Source organism: Malaclemys terrapin, chromosome 2 (assembly GCF_027887155.1).
Source record: "Malaclemys terrapin pileata isolate rMalTer1 chromosome 2, rMalTer1.hap1, whole genome shotgun sequence".
NCBI lineage: Eukaryota > Metazoa > Chordata > Testudines > Emydidae > Malaclemys > Malaclemys terrapin.
Window position 1 is genome coordinate 170,065,921 of NC_071506.1, and position 15,063 is coordinate 170,080,983.

The following is a 15,063-nucleotide window of genomic DNA, read 5'->3' on the forward strand; positions in this document are numbered from 1 at the left end:
CCTAGATCTCATACCAAAGACCATGCTGGTAGCCAATTCTATAGTAACCTAACTAAAGGTTTATTAGCTAAGAAAAAGAAATGAGAAATACTGAGAGGTTAAAGCAGGTAAAATATATGTACAGGTAAGTCACAATCTATAATTCAAAATGGTAGTAGAGATGCATTAATCTGCCAGTTTCCCACAAGTCTCTCAGGGCAACCAAGAGTAAATCTGGAGAGCTCTGTCTTCTCATTCAGTTATTCTGCCCTCTTAGAATACAAACAGTCCAGAGATGCAAAATCTTTCCCTGAATCTATACTTACAGCTTTTTCTTACAGAAAACAAGGTGACACGGTCACCACCCAAATGGGCTCTTTCTTTGATTAGCCAAAGGAAAGGACCACATTTAGAATCTTTGATCTCTGATCGTCAACACAATGACCACTTGCTTTGAAATTAGTGCTTTCCTCTCAAAGATCTTCATTTGCATTACACAAGTCTTCTTTCTCTTTTGATGGGTATTTGGTTACAGGGGTATATACAGAATAAATATTTGCCATTACATTACAACAGGATAAGTGAAAACAATGCATGTAACATCCCATTAGTTTTCAATGAAGTTTAAACACCAAATACATTCTCATACATTTAACAATCACTTTCATCTTTACTAATACACAAGTGAATTGGCCTAGGGCTTTGGCATGAGTTAGCACCTGATCTGCCAGTGTCACATTGATGTTAGCTCACATTTCCTTCCCATATTTCTATCCTAAAATTTTTTTAATTATTTCTCTGTCTTCTCTGAGATTAGAAACTCCTCATAATGTGTCATCTGCATATTTAATTAATGTGTGGTTTAATTCTTCTTCCAGATAAATAATAAAGATATTAGGATCATAGGAGTATTTAATCCATTCCAGTTTCCTGTCTCAGGCAGTACCAGATGGTTCAGAGGAAGGTGTAAAACCCAATTAAAAAAATTAGGCAGTAACATGCCTATAAGGGAAGTTTCTTCTCAACACATAGCAGTTTATGGTTGGTTCATGGCCTGAAGAATGGCCTATATTCCTTATGGCTGGAATTTTAAAAAGGTCCTAAGGGAAGTAATTACCCAGATCCCATTGAAAGTATCAGTGGTAGTTAGATGCCTAACTTCCTTAGGCAATTTGAAAATCCTAGTCTACAAGTGTTTATTTTGTGCAACTGGTATTTTTAGTATTTATAGAGCATGAAACTCACCCTTTATGAGCAGGGCCAGCCCAAGGCCTGTGCATCACACACAGTCCATTTGGGCGCTGTTTTGAGGATTGAAATGGGATTTATGTTGTGCAGAAGCTTTGTGCTAGCCCTGTGCAAAAGGGTGAATTTCACCCTTAATCCTCTTAAATAAAACTGATCCTAACATTGATCCCTCCTGTATCCAAGTAGATACCTCTCCCTAATTTGATATATGACACTTTATCATTGCCATCTGCTATTGTCGTTTGGTCAGTTTTTAGTCCACGAACCTAGCCTTTCTGAATATTTTGTAAGGTGCTATCCTTAATTCATCCACATCTCTTTGTCATTTTAAGCATGGAAATTAATGTATGAATTTAAATACATGGTCATGGCTCTGGACTGTCCAGTTATCTTTATCTTCCCATTTATTTATGCAACAGATTTTGCCATGCTAGTGTCATTCATTTAAACTGTGTGCACCAATGACCCCTTTTGCATATGCACATTCATGCATAGGTTTCAACAATATTTTGAAAATGTTGTTCTTGGGTTTTGAACCAGGATACCAGCATGTGTTCTTCAAAACTTGTTTACATTACTCCCCTGGGGAAAAATGCCAAGGACATATTCACAATACAGTAGTGGTAGCACACAGAATTAATAAACATTAAAACATTACCCCATACATCCGCTAAGCTGTATTTCATTATTTTAAAATAACTCTCTTAAAAAATAAAAGCAGAAATATCAACTAATGGCTAGTTTAATCCAGAAATGACTAGCCAAAAAGCTCAAGTATTTTTTTGACCTAAAGCAGCATTACCTGATGGAAGAATTAGTTTAATCATTATCCTGATTTGCACAAACAACTAGAAGGTGCCCTTAAGGGACAGTTTTCCAGATATGATCTACAAATCCCATGAAGGCAATAATAACAGATGCTATTCTCTTCTGATTTGCTATTATATGTTTCACTAAAAGTGAAATAGGCTGTTTTAGTATAAAGAACATACGTTTGGGTTATTTTGAATATTAAATCTTTCTCATCTTAAAGAGGAATAATCATATTAATCAGTCTGGAAATGTCCTTAGGAGTCAGGCATTGTATAATTCTCCAAAGAGTATCCATTCTATTTTTAATTTTCATAGATGAAAATTTAATATTCTCATTAACAATATGGAACATAGCCATTGTTTCTTAAAAGCTGATACCATTTCTAAAACTTCCATACACAGGTCTACTTCATATGTGTGATTGTGTTGGTTAGTTACATTAAAATTTTGAGAATTGGAATGCAAAAATAAAATTCCAAATATTTTAACACTGAAAAGCTATTCCTGACTTCATACTTATGAGAAAAGCCTAAGAAGTAGAAGCTCAAATGAACTTGATCATTGCAATGTGTTTACTAACAAGATGCTATCTGGGTTAACAGATAAAGAAGCTTCCTTACAAGAAATAGATCTAATAGGACTTTAAAGGACATGAAACTAAATTTGTATAATGTTTATGTACTGAGGGTAAGATGTCTTTGGGAGAAACAATACATGACAATAACAACAATTTATATAGATTAAGAATGGCAGGATGGAGGTGGCCAACTGGTGTAATGGAGAGAGAGTGCTGCTCTGCATCATGTTTCAATGCTGGGTTCATTTAATGTCTGACTAATATGTTGCCTTCTATATGGATCAGATCACTCTTGCTGGCTACAAATACTAGCCTTAGGCAGGTTTAATAGGAATTATACACATACAGCCAGTAGTGGCTATTCTAATAAGTAAGCGTGAGCTCCAGGTTCAGATTTTCAGAAAGAAATAACAATAAGTATACAGATAGGATAAAGTGGTTTTAGAATTAGTTAGACCGTTAGTCTAACAGAAGTATATCTCCTTTGGCTTTACCAGTGGTAAAGCTGTTGAAGGTAATACCTATCAGCACTTCACAAAAATTGGCAAAAGTTCCCCCACTTTTCAGAGCCCATAGCAAGTGAACAAGAAACTAACCTTACCACAGCTTGTACTGTCCACTGTTATGGTTTCCTTACTATTAGAAAACCACTTTCTGAAGATGTTCTAGAAACTGGCTCTGTAAATAATAAAATATTGGTTAACAATGCTGTTCATTGAAGTTCTTTACAAACATCTAATAAATTCTCACAAAGCCCTTGGTGGCAGGTAAAAATCATCATTTTACATATGCAGAAATATAGGCGGAGATATTAAGTGATTTGTCCTATGTCAAAAGATTAGTATGAAAGCCAAAATTAGAACTCAAGAGCTCCTGGCACTCTACCACTAGATTATACCTCCTTCCCCCAGCTAGTAACCTGATAGAAATCTCTGACTCATGTTGAGATTGGCTGGTGTTAGCATGGTAGTCATAGTGTCCTGCCCAATTACACTGAAGCTGGGTGGCAAGTAGTCCTGCACCTTCCAGTGGTTCTACTTCTTCCAAATACAGAATGGCAGTGCACCACTGCCCCCTTTGTTGCCTGCTTGTCTTTAGCTAAAGGAATCTCGAAGTCCAACCCACTTGCTTCTGAGCTAAGCCTCAAGGGTTTGCCATCTGCTTTCATTGCTAACTCCTAATAATAATAATAATAATAATATTGCTATAAAAATAGTTTTGTTAATGTACAGTTAACATTCTAAATGTATATCTATAGCTTAAGGGCAACAATGTAATGGAAGGATTTAGTTTTTAAAAAACACATATCTCTGAAAATCAAAAAATGCAAAGTGAAAGGGATACCATCAACTTGAATTCTAGTTACTCATTTTTTAAGTAGTATCAGGTAGTGCACCTGCCTCTGACTCAACCTTATCAATTTTTGTAGTTTTACAATCACACTTTTTTATTTTTGTCATTTCCCCCCCGTTACTGTGTGAAAAACTCATAACAAGGGAGAAAATGATTGACTATATAGAGAAAATGGCAAAATTGACTATACAAAGTATTCTCAAATGCATAAAGTAAATGAACAGACTTTTTTTCTCTCCAGCCTCTTTTATTTGTACTAATCTTAGGTGTTACTTATAGCACTAGTTGGTAAAGAATTCTCTGACAGAAAAGGTTTTTAACTTGAAGGTGCACTTAAAAATACACCACCAAATATTCGAAAGTATGGATCTGCAGAGTTAAGTACTCCAAACCGTTTTAACTCTGCCCTTACACCGTTACCACACTGTGCACTATGACAAGTATCACATTTTAATCCTATATATCTTTATGGTTTGGCCCAATATCCTGGCAGTGTGAGACCTCTTAAATACTGTCATTTCAGCTGTAGCTGCAGACATCTTATACCATGTTTGTTGGGCTCTAGCTAGTAGAGTATATTCAGTCTAACCACAAGAGTGTATGGGAGTTTAGGTATCTACAGAGAGAAGTAACCACAGAAAAATGTGTTGGGGAAATAGGAGGGAGAATTTTAGCAAGCCAGAGCTGGCCTTCAGCAATTTCTGTCCCTCACCCCACAACACATTTTGTCCTGTCCTTGTTTATTTATTGTACCATTTTGACAGTTACATTTTCTATTAAGTAAAACCTTTTTAAAAATTACTTTGCCTCTCCATTTGGTCTTTTCACTTCCTTTATGGTATTTCTTTTCCATTACTATTTATCTTATCTTTTCCTTTGTCTTTTTCAATCCATTTTTTTCTCAGTATTTTTTTTTTCCTGTGGGCTTGTCTAGATGAACAGTTAGTACACAGCAAACTGAGGTGTAAATCTACAGCATACTAGCAAGCCATGCATGTCTGTGGGGCCATGCTGCCACACACTAAGTGTCCTAGTGCACTTTAATCTACTCCTGTGTCAAAGTGGAGTATGTCAAAGCTCAGTAGGAAACATTTAGGGCGCGGTAGCAAAGTCCACATTGCCAGTAGGTATGCAGCACATTAATGTGATGTAGCTTCACACTTCAGCTTGCCATGCATAAACTATTCAGCTAGACAAGCCGTAAATGATTTTGTCTTTTTTCCCTTTTACCCCTCAACCTTGACAAGATCCAAACATGGGACACCATGTCTGATAAAGATACAAAATGGGGGGGGGGATATTATTCATGCAGGAAACCTAAAACTTATTTACACACGTTATTTACACAAAAGAATGAGTCCAGTTTCACAATTCTTTATTTCTGATGTGTATATTTTTAATAATAATAGTGAAAGGATACCAAATTTGTGTGCAAAGTAAATAATTTGGGGACTAAAATGAGATGACTGTTGAAATGAAGGACGTCTATTGAGGTTCTGATGTGGCCTTCATCACTGTAGTATCTGGGTGTCTATTAGTCATTGATGGATTTGTGAATTGGAGAGAAGTGCCTCCAACCCCTTCATCTTTCTTTTCCTGTATTGTTTTGAAACAAAAAATTCAATTTTATATTAAAAGAAACAGCCTTTTTTTTTCACTTCACTTGGAAATTACCTGTCAAAAATACAAAAGAGTGTAACCAAAGATGACACTTTCCAACAAAAAAAAAAAAAAAAAACATTTTCTGTGAAACCCCATTTCTGGTGGGAAATTTTGTCAATGGAAAAATTCCTACTTGCTCTAATGGTAAGGAACAGCAGTAACCAGTGAGGGAGGCACTGGCTGCTGGGAAAAGAGGCTGCTCATTTCAGTAGTAGCAGTTTCCAAAGTTCCGTGTGCTGCTGCTGGGAGTGGCTGCCCCTCAGAGGCACCTGTCAGATTTATTGGTGTGGATGAGAAGTGCCTTGGCCCCCGATAGAGATCAAAGCTGGCTACAGTGGAAAGGAGCACTGCAGGGTGTGCCGAGCCCTGCTTATATATCAAGTTAAAATCTGGAAACAATGTTTTACACCAAAATATAAACCTCTGAAAGTAAGGATTTAAAATAAAATTGATAATAGGACCTTAACCATAGTAGAACTCAAAGACATGTCTATAATAATACCAAGTGGGGACACATTTTTTTCCTTTGCAATATAGTGGAATGCATGCAGTGAGTCATTTCTTTGAAGTGTAAATGCACCTTAAGAGGGATGTTAAATATTTCAAGTAATTGGTATGAACATGAAATCTCTCATTAGTGTCTGCTAGCCTGCTGCAAAATGCAGATAAGGAAGTGCATGTGCTGGTACAAGAAAATATTCAAAAATTCTTGAGGGAATCTATCCCTGCCTAGAATTGCCCCTCTTTTTCTTGCCATCTCTCTCCATGTAGCCTATATCTACTGCAAGAACACTAGTTAAGTGGAAAATTAAAGAACTGTATGCATGTTAATCTCTCTGCCACAAGGCTTTTCCTTATACTGACATGACAGACAGGATCCAAGCTGCAAACCAAAGTTATTCTTCTACCTTCTTCAAAGACAGACTTTGAATGTTGCTTATTTTGAAAGGCTTTTGCTTATGTCATGTGTTTGATTTTGAAATGCATTTTAAGTAACATTCATTGATGTTCATTTTGAAATTGATTTGGCTGTCTAAAATGAAATCACAGTAATTAATATCCCATTTCATGATTAATTTAAATAAATCACATATTAAAAACACAAACATTAGATCATAAAACTAATTATTTAAGCCTAGATTGTGTCATTTGGGCTTTGCCCACAATAAGGCGCAGTGTGGAGCTGTATTGCATTCCAGAGCTACCAGGAATCTAAAATCTTCATGCCCACTGCTACCCCCCATTTTTGGTGAAAGACCTGGGATTAGAACTCATGGGTTCCTAGATAGTAGCTCAGGGCACATTCACCTACAAAATATCTCGTAGAGAAGATGTCAGGCAGAACGGCAACATATCCAAATATTAGCTATTCATCTCACAAATCCCATATATTAGTAAGTATAATTGAGCTTTGCAGGATCTGACCTATCCTGGGTTTTGATTACACCACTTAGGGCCTTCTGACTTAATTATTTCCCTTATCAGAGAAAAGGATAAGAATCAAATTGATCATGGTCTAGACGCACCTACATAAAGGAGAAAAGATCTGCACTAGGGAACCCTTTAATCCAGCAGACAAATGCATAACATGGTCCAGTGACTGAAAGTCAAAGTTAAAAAAACTCACATTGAGAACAAGATAGAACTTTTTAGCCATGATGGCAATAAATGATTAGACCATTTTACCATGAGATAAATACATCAGCATTTGGGCTCTTTAAATCAAGATTGAATGTCTTTCTACAAAATATGCTCTAGCTCACTTACATAGTAGGGAAGATTAGTCCCCTCCAATGCAGGAATTACTGGGCAAAATTCTATGGTCTGAGTTATGCTGGAGGCCAATGGTCCCTTCTGGCTTTAAAAATCTATGAATCAGTGAGTTCTCTGCTTTTACCATTGGCCTTGCATCTATCAATCCAATAATAGAACCTCACCTATGTGAGGGCCTTCCCAAGTCTGATAATTTATAAATCTACAGAAGGTGCCTAGCACAGTCATTATTCTTGGTAGCATGACCAGGAATTTGTATAAACCAAATTGGAAGATGGATGCTTACCTTGACCTGATTTATAGAGAGAGGAATCTGTAAGTACACTTAAAGAGATCAAATACTGTCAGATATTTGACTCATTCAAGTTGGTATAAATTTTCTAGACCAGGTTTTCCACATTTAGCATAAGAGCACTGAGTTTTTGGTAATCAATACAGAACTGTGTCAGCACCTTATTCTTAATTATTAATAATACTTAGTATTTTATAAGTGTTTTCCATCCTCAAGCCTTTACAAATATTAATGAATTTATCATTGTTAAATGTTCATCACATTAATAAAGTCAAACCCAAGGTAGAGGGGTACTCTCCACTATGCAGTGGGTAGATTCTGTTTCTCAGAAGGTTGGGAAGGAAACTTGCTTACACCACACCTTCGTGTTGCTTGACTGCTTCAGAACAACCTAAATTCTCGTAATAAAAACAAATTATATTATTATATCTTTATTCTTTAAAAAAAACTAGGAAATTATATTGTAAAAAAAAATATTTTAAAAGAACATTATTTAGGTCACAAAGTCAAGCATGCGAAAGTTAGGAAATACCAAATTTACCATTGCTTGCACAATTTTAGTTCAGTCCCTTTCCTTATGTTCATTATGATACAGTCTTTAATTACATGTTTTCATACTATTTTTCTACAGGACGCTTGCCTCATTCAGGGTGAATATACAAGGCATAAGAATTAATGTTGTACTGGCAACTGTAAATCTGGCATTTCCTAACTTTTGAGCGCTTGACTTTTCAACCTAAATAACATTATTTTAATGTAGGGTTTTTTGTACACAATTAACTGTTAAATCTGTTACCTCCCTGCACCACTACCTCGCCTCTTTTTGTCAGCAAAAAATAGTCCTATAATGAGTCTTTAATTCAGAGAGAATTATTTATTGGCTAAAGGCAAAAAGTGATAAGCATGAAATTATAAATAGCTCCGAGGCATTCAAACCACAGAAGGTGCTGTAGTAAGGTTCAGTCATCATTTTGCATTATCTAGCATTGAATAGCCCCCTAAAAGTCATTCCTACACATCTAAATCTTCTTAATATTTTGTAATCTTCCCCCTCTATCATCTATTCTACTGTCTTGGTATTATTTGCTGTCCTCCACTATCTTGATATCATCTACAAATTTTCACACTGCAAAGTTTACCCTCTTTCAAGTCACTAAAGGAAGAGAAAATCCTATTTTCCACTATGAGCAGAATCCAGGAAAGCACTTAAATACATACGTAATCTACACTACAGCACATGACTAGTCCTGTTGAACTCAGTAGGATTAGTTTATGCTTAAAATTAAGCATGTGCTTAAGTGTTTTGCTGGATTGGGGTCTAGGAGCACACTGGAAGGCCTTAAACATGACAGAACTACTGTTATTCCACTGCCTAGGAGAGCAGGCCACACAGTGTGACTCCACATTCCCTGGGTGCCAGAGCACAACTTATGGGAGCTGTTTCTGTGGGTACATCTACGCTTCAAGCAGAGATGTAATTTCCCATTCAGGTTGCTGTATGGGTGCTAGATTTGATCAACCAATAGCGCTAAAAATAGCCATAGTGGTATGGGTGGCAGGACAGGCTACCTGCCTGAGTAAGGGTCCTGAGCGGGGCCAGGTGGCTTTTCCCTTCCACTCAACCATTCTAGACATTCCCTCTGTACGAAGCTCCTTCCTCATCACTCAGCCTGATGAGAGCCTGCCTCGTTTCGAGCTGCCACACTATCTCTGGTGCAAGCTCACCATTTCATATGCACAAGTGTGTTGCAAAGGACCACACTTGGGAACTTGGAATTAACCCTCACTTCACACTGCTGACTCTCAGGCTATTTATTGACTGGCTAAAATGAATGATGCCAGCCTAAGCCCTTCTGACATATTTGACATTTTTCTTTTATTTACTTCTACATCTCTGGTTTATCTCCCTACTTAATTGTGTTTTGAATTTTTTTCCATCTTTATTGTACCTCTTGTGCATTTGCTAATAATAATTCTATGTGTTATGTTTGAGGAATAGCGCCACATGAACTGACACTCCCAGGACTCTTACACCATCCTGTTTCCCTTGAGGAACTAGACAAAAGTTTTGTTTTCCCTAGGGTGGATGCTCAGGTCCTACCTTCTAAATCAACCTTTCACACAAGACTATGACTTGTCCCACAGATAAGCAGGTGGGCTTGGCCCTGCATAGGGCTTATGAGGTTTGTATTGTTTGTATTATGAGGGGTGGGCATAGTGGCATAGATATATTTGGCTTGAGGGGTGGAATGCAGCTATGGGACTAGATTCTTCCTGCCCTTTCCCTGTTTTCCCAAAGCAGCCCTACTGAAATCAAGCTACCACCCAGGAACATTGTCCCCACCACTGCTGATGTTTGCAAGATTATGGACTACCCACCTCCTCAAATACCTGGGTGAAGGAGGTGATTTCTCAAGGGTACTCAATGGAGTGCATGACTCTCCTGATTTAGTTTAACTCCCTGGCCTTTGGAAAAGGATAGGTCCCTGGCTCTTCTCTCAGAGATCCAGAATCTGCTCTGCAACAGAGCAATTCTCCCTGTTCCTCCTGAAGAGCACAGACTGGGTTTCTCTTTTCAATACTGTCTTATGCACAAAAAGATGGAAGGCTTCACGCCCGTTCTCAAGCTCCATGCATTGAACAGGTGTCTGAACAAGAGAAGGTGCAGGATCAAAACCGCCAGGTCTGTCCTTTTTTTTCCTGCTCTAGGGCTTCTCGCTCTCTGCTACAGACCTGAAAGATGTCTGTTTATGTATCCCAGTTCTACCAGTGCACTGGTGCTTTCTATTTCAACCTTGGCAACAACTGTTATCAGCTTATTACCCCACACTTTGGTCTGTCTTTTGCCTCCCAGTGTCTTTACCAAGATCCTGATTGCTGATCATTTTTGGGAGGAGATACACTGTACCCTTACCTTAATGATCCCTTATCTTCATTCAAGCCCTTTTAGCCTCTGATGTCAAGGAGTCTTGCAACAAAGATAGCCCTTACCTTATAGGGCTCTACCAAATTCACGGCCAAGACAAATGTGTCACGGACCATGAAATCTGGTCTCCCCGGTGAAATATGGCTATGGTGGGGATTTTGCCACCCTTACTTCTGCACTGGCTTCAGAGTTGGGCAGCTGGAGAGTGGCAGCTGCTGTCCAGGCGCCTAGCTCTGAAGGCAGTGTCACTGCCAGAAGCAGCACAAAAGTGAGGGTGGCATGGTGTGTGGGGGGGTTATCACTTTTTTTTGCGGGGGAGGGCCAGCCTTACAGGTGGGTGATGTGGACGACTGTCCAGGGTGCTGTGGTCAGGGGAGAACCATGGTCACCCTCACCACACACCCAGAGCCAGCCCAAGGCCCCTTTAGCCTCCAAGTGCTGGGCCTGGAGCCAGGGAGGGGCAGGGCTGGGGGCACCCTAGCTGGGGGCTCCTACCTAGCATTAGGCTTCAGCTGCTAGTCCCGGCTGGGTGGGGAGGGACGGGACTTCCTCTTCCCCTGCACAAGCCACTCTTGGGGCTGGATCAGACCCACCTCCAGGAACCTCCTCCGGCTGCAGGAAGCTCCACGGCTGGGGCTGGGAGCCCAGCTCTAAAGGAAGTGTTGCCACCAGCAGCAGCACAGAAAAGAGGGTGGCATGGTATTGTATTGCCACCCTTACTTCTGTGTTGCTGCTGGTGGCGGCTCTGCCTTCAGAGCTGGGTGTCCAGACAGCAGCTGCCATTCTCTGACCACCCAGCTCTGAAAACAGCACCACCAACAGCAACAGTACAGAAGTAGTAGTGGCAATACCACTTTCCCCCCTACACTAGCCTTGTGACCGCCCACCCACAATCACCTTTTGAGTCAGGACCCTCAGGATTACAACACCATGAAATTTCAGATTTCAATCTGAAACCATGAAAATTAAGATTTTTAAAATTCTATTGATCATGCAATTCCTAGTTATATGGGAGAGGAGGGAAGACATATGACAAAGGAACATTACATACCTGGTCATTCTTTTTATCATAACCTCCTCTTCTTCCGTCCTATATATCACCTTTCTCTCTTCATGGTGCTTTGCTGCTGATATCTATATATCGTCCTCTTCTCAGTTTGACACAATCTTTTATTCAGCTTTTGCCTTTCAGAGTTGTACTGGAAGTATCTCTGAAGGGATTATATGTGGGAGGATTATATGTCTGTGGGCAAGGTCTCACAGTTCTTTACCTCCCTGCTTCCAGTTGATGGCATCATAATACTATCTGTCCCTGATTTCCATATGGTAGGATGGGAGAAGAAGAAACTATGAGAAACAGAATTACCGGGTACATAATTTCCCCTTGTAAATCAGTGGGATTACTTGTATGAGAAAGATGAGCAGAATTCAGCCCCAAGCATTTGTTTATGCTTTCTGTAATTCTTTCATTACCACATGAACAGATATTTTGTTTAATCTTTTATTGGGCCTAATTTTTTGTTACACCACCTGTTCTTCATACTGCAATTAGAAAATTATGCATTTGAGAACTACAGTGTTACCTGAGAATCAAGTTCTATTTGCCAACAGGCCTGATTAAAGCATAACATGGTACAGGTGAAAACCAGAATGTGAGTGACAGCATGATAACAATGTTTACTTAAGACAGTTTTATTCTTTATACTTTTTGCCAGTGAAATCTTACATTTCCAGGGTTTTACTAAACAGCAAACACAATTGGCCAAATGTATTGCTGGTAAAAGTGGGCACAACTGCACTGTCATCACAGGCATTGTGCCTCCATATGCATGTGGTGAATTTAGTCCATAACCCCTGTGGGCAAGATTATGGTCAACTCTTACCCAGCTTCAGTGAGTAGGGTATAAAAACCTTCCCTTTCCTTCTTTTGATCCCATCTTTCATAGTCCCCAAGGATGGTCAGAATGGTAGTCCCTGTGCTTGTGGAAGCACAAGGACTGCTACCCAGTTGCTCCCTGGGTGTGGAGGGGAGGAGTGACTGGAGAGAGGCTATGCTGCACTCCTCAAAGGGGTGTCAGATTGCTCTCTCCTCAGTGTAGCTATGGCCTGCCAAGAGCCATTGTGTGTCTCTCTGAAGCAGAAGGCCACCTGATGCTCCCTCTAGGGTTGTACAGCTCTTCACTTCCCTCAGTGCAGGGATAGGGCTAACTGCCACAAGCTAGTGCAATGTTAATTATTAGCCCTATTGCATTTTAAACAAATTTTAATTCTAAATCTCTCAAAAAACAGAAGTAGATTGAGATTCTTTTTAATTGTAGGAGCATAGGAATTGTGATACTGCATAGACCCCAGGTCCGTCTAGTCCACTATCTTGTGTCTGACAGTGGCATTAGTAGGTGATTCAGAGGAAGCTGTAAGAACCCCACATTAGGTAGGTGTGGGATAATCTGCCCCCAGTGTGGGGTCTCATCATGATCTCTAATAAATTGTTGTAAATGCTAAAGCACGAGGTTTAGTATCCTTTTCAACATGTTTGTTGTCATTAGTTATGATAACTCTAGATACTCTTGATATCCATATAAATGTCCACTCCCTTTTTAAAATCTTGTTAAGTTCTTGGCATCAACAACTTCCTATGTCATCAATTCTAAAGTTTAATCACATGTCTGGAAAAACATTTCCTTTTAACGCTTGTGAATTTGCCACATTTTCATTTCATTGAATGTTCTCTTGTTCTTGTGATATAAAACTGGGAACTTCTGTTCTCTCTATCTACCTCATTTATACAGTTCAGTATTTTATATATTTTTATCATGCCTCCTATTTGTCTCCTTTCTAAAATAATCAATCCCACTCTTTTCAGAGTTTTATGAGAGTTTTTCCAGGTCCTGAATCATTCTCATTACCCTTCTCTGAACCTCCTCTAATTCTACAATATACATTTTGAGATAGGGTGACCAATACTGCATACAGTATTCCAGATGAGGCCACACCATTGAGTTATATAAAGGCATTATAATATTCTCCATCCCATTCCATATGTATCCAAATCTTGTGTTACCTTCTTTGACCACAGCTGCTCATTGAGCAGAAGTCTTCTCCAGCTGTCTACAGAGGTGCTTAGATCCCTTTCCTCAGTTGATACTGTTAATTTAGAACCCAATTTGGTGCATGAATAGTTTAAATTTTCCCTCAAATGTACATTACTTTGCTTGCACAATGAATTTCATTTGCCATCATGTTGCCTATTGCTCTAGCTTCTTTAGGTCTCTTGGAACTGTCTCACAGTCTTCTCCGGTCCTGACTAACCTAAATTACTCTGTGTCATCTGCAAATTTTGATGCCTCACTGTTCCCCTCCCTTTCCAGATCATGAATGAATATATTAAATAACACAGGATCTACTATGGAATCTTGAGGCACCCCGTTATTAACCATGATGAAAACTGACTATTTAATCCTAGTCTTTGCTTTCTATCTCCTGGCCAGCTTTTGATCTATGGCAATACTTTGCCCCTCATCCCATGACTACATAGCTTTTATAGTAGTCTTTTGTATGGGACCTTGTGAAAGGCCTTTTGGAAATTTAAATGTATGATGTCCACCTGTTCTCCTTTATCCACTATTTTAATGACATAGGGATAGCACTGACTCTGTAGCCCAGCAGTTAGGGCAGTCACTTAGGAGACCCAGGTTCTAGTCCTTGCTACAATGAATATTTAAGTAATTTATACAATGTGGAATAGCTTCATCAGAAGAGACTGAAAGAGACCTACCCCAGAATACATGATAGCCCAGTGGTTAAGGCCTGAGAAGTCTGAAACCTGGGTTCAAATCAGGCAGAGAAGGGATTTGAAACTAGGTCTTCCATATCCTGAGTGACTTCTTTAATCACTGGGCTATAGCATGAAAGGACCACCACCACCTCATCATCATCTTATATGAGCCCAATCCAATAGGCAGTCTCAGCACATACCTACCAGGTTAGGACCCACAGAACAGATAGGCAGGTGGACACCTAGTTTGAGGATCCCAACAGGCTTAGGCATGAGCTAGGTGGTGGGCATCAGGACTGGGGCAGCTTTGTGCATACCCAACAGTGGAAAATTAGGTTATATCTACATGGCAAAAACAACCTGCAACAGAGTCTCAGACTGTGGGTCAACATCCTCAGGTTTGTGCTACAGTGCTAAAAATAGCTGTGTACACATTCTGGCTTCATCTGGAGCTTAGGCTCTGAAACCTGCCCCTCTCTTTCAGAGCCCAAGCGAGAATGTCTCTACAGCTATTTTTAGTGCCATAGCATGAGCTCTGCAAGCCCAAGTCTGAGATTTGCAGCCATGGGTTTTGTTTGCTTGCTTGCTTTTGTGCTATGTAAACATACCCCTAGGTGCATAGGTAATTTTGCCACTTACAGGTAGCAGTTGAGCAGGGGTTTTGA

The 15,063-nt window shown here is 39.4% G+C and overlaps 1 protein-coding gene and 1 long non-coding RNA gene across 2 annotated transcripts in view; one reads left to right on the top strand and one right to left on the bottom strand.

Annotated features, from left to right (window-relative positions):
• The window catches only part of GABBR2 (gamma-aminobutyric acid type B receptor subunit 2), an 847,514-nt gene that overhangs the window by 659,056 nt on the left and 173,395 nt on the right, over window positions 1-15,063 (top strand). The gene's annotated exons all lie outside the window — the stretch shown is intronic.
• LOC128832747 (uncharacterized) overlaps window positions 3,218-15,063 on the bottom strand; it is a 113,443-nt gene continuing 101,597 nt past the window's right edge. Inside the window, exon 3 of the long non-coding RNA XR_008444042.1 lies at window positions 3,218-3,295. This is a non-coding gene — a long non-coding RNA (uncharacterized LOC128832747). The remainder of the gene's footprint in view (window positions 3,296-15,063) is intronic.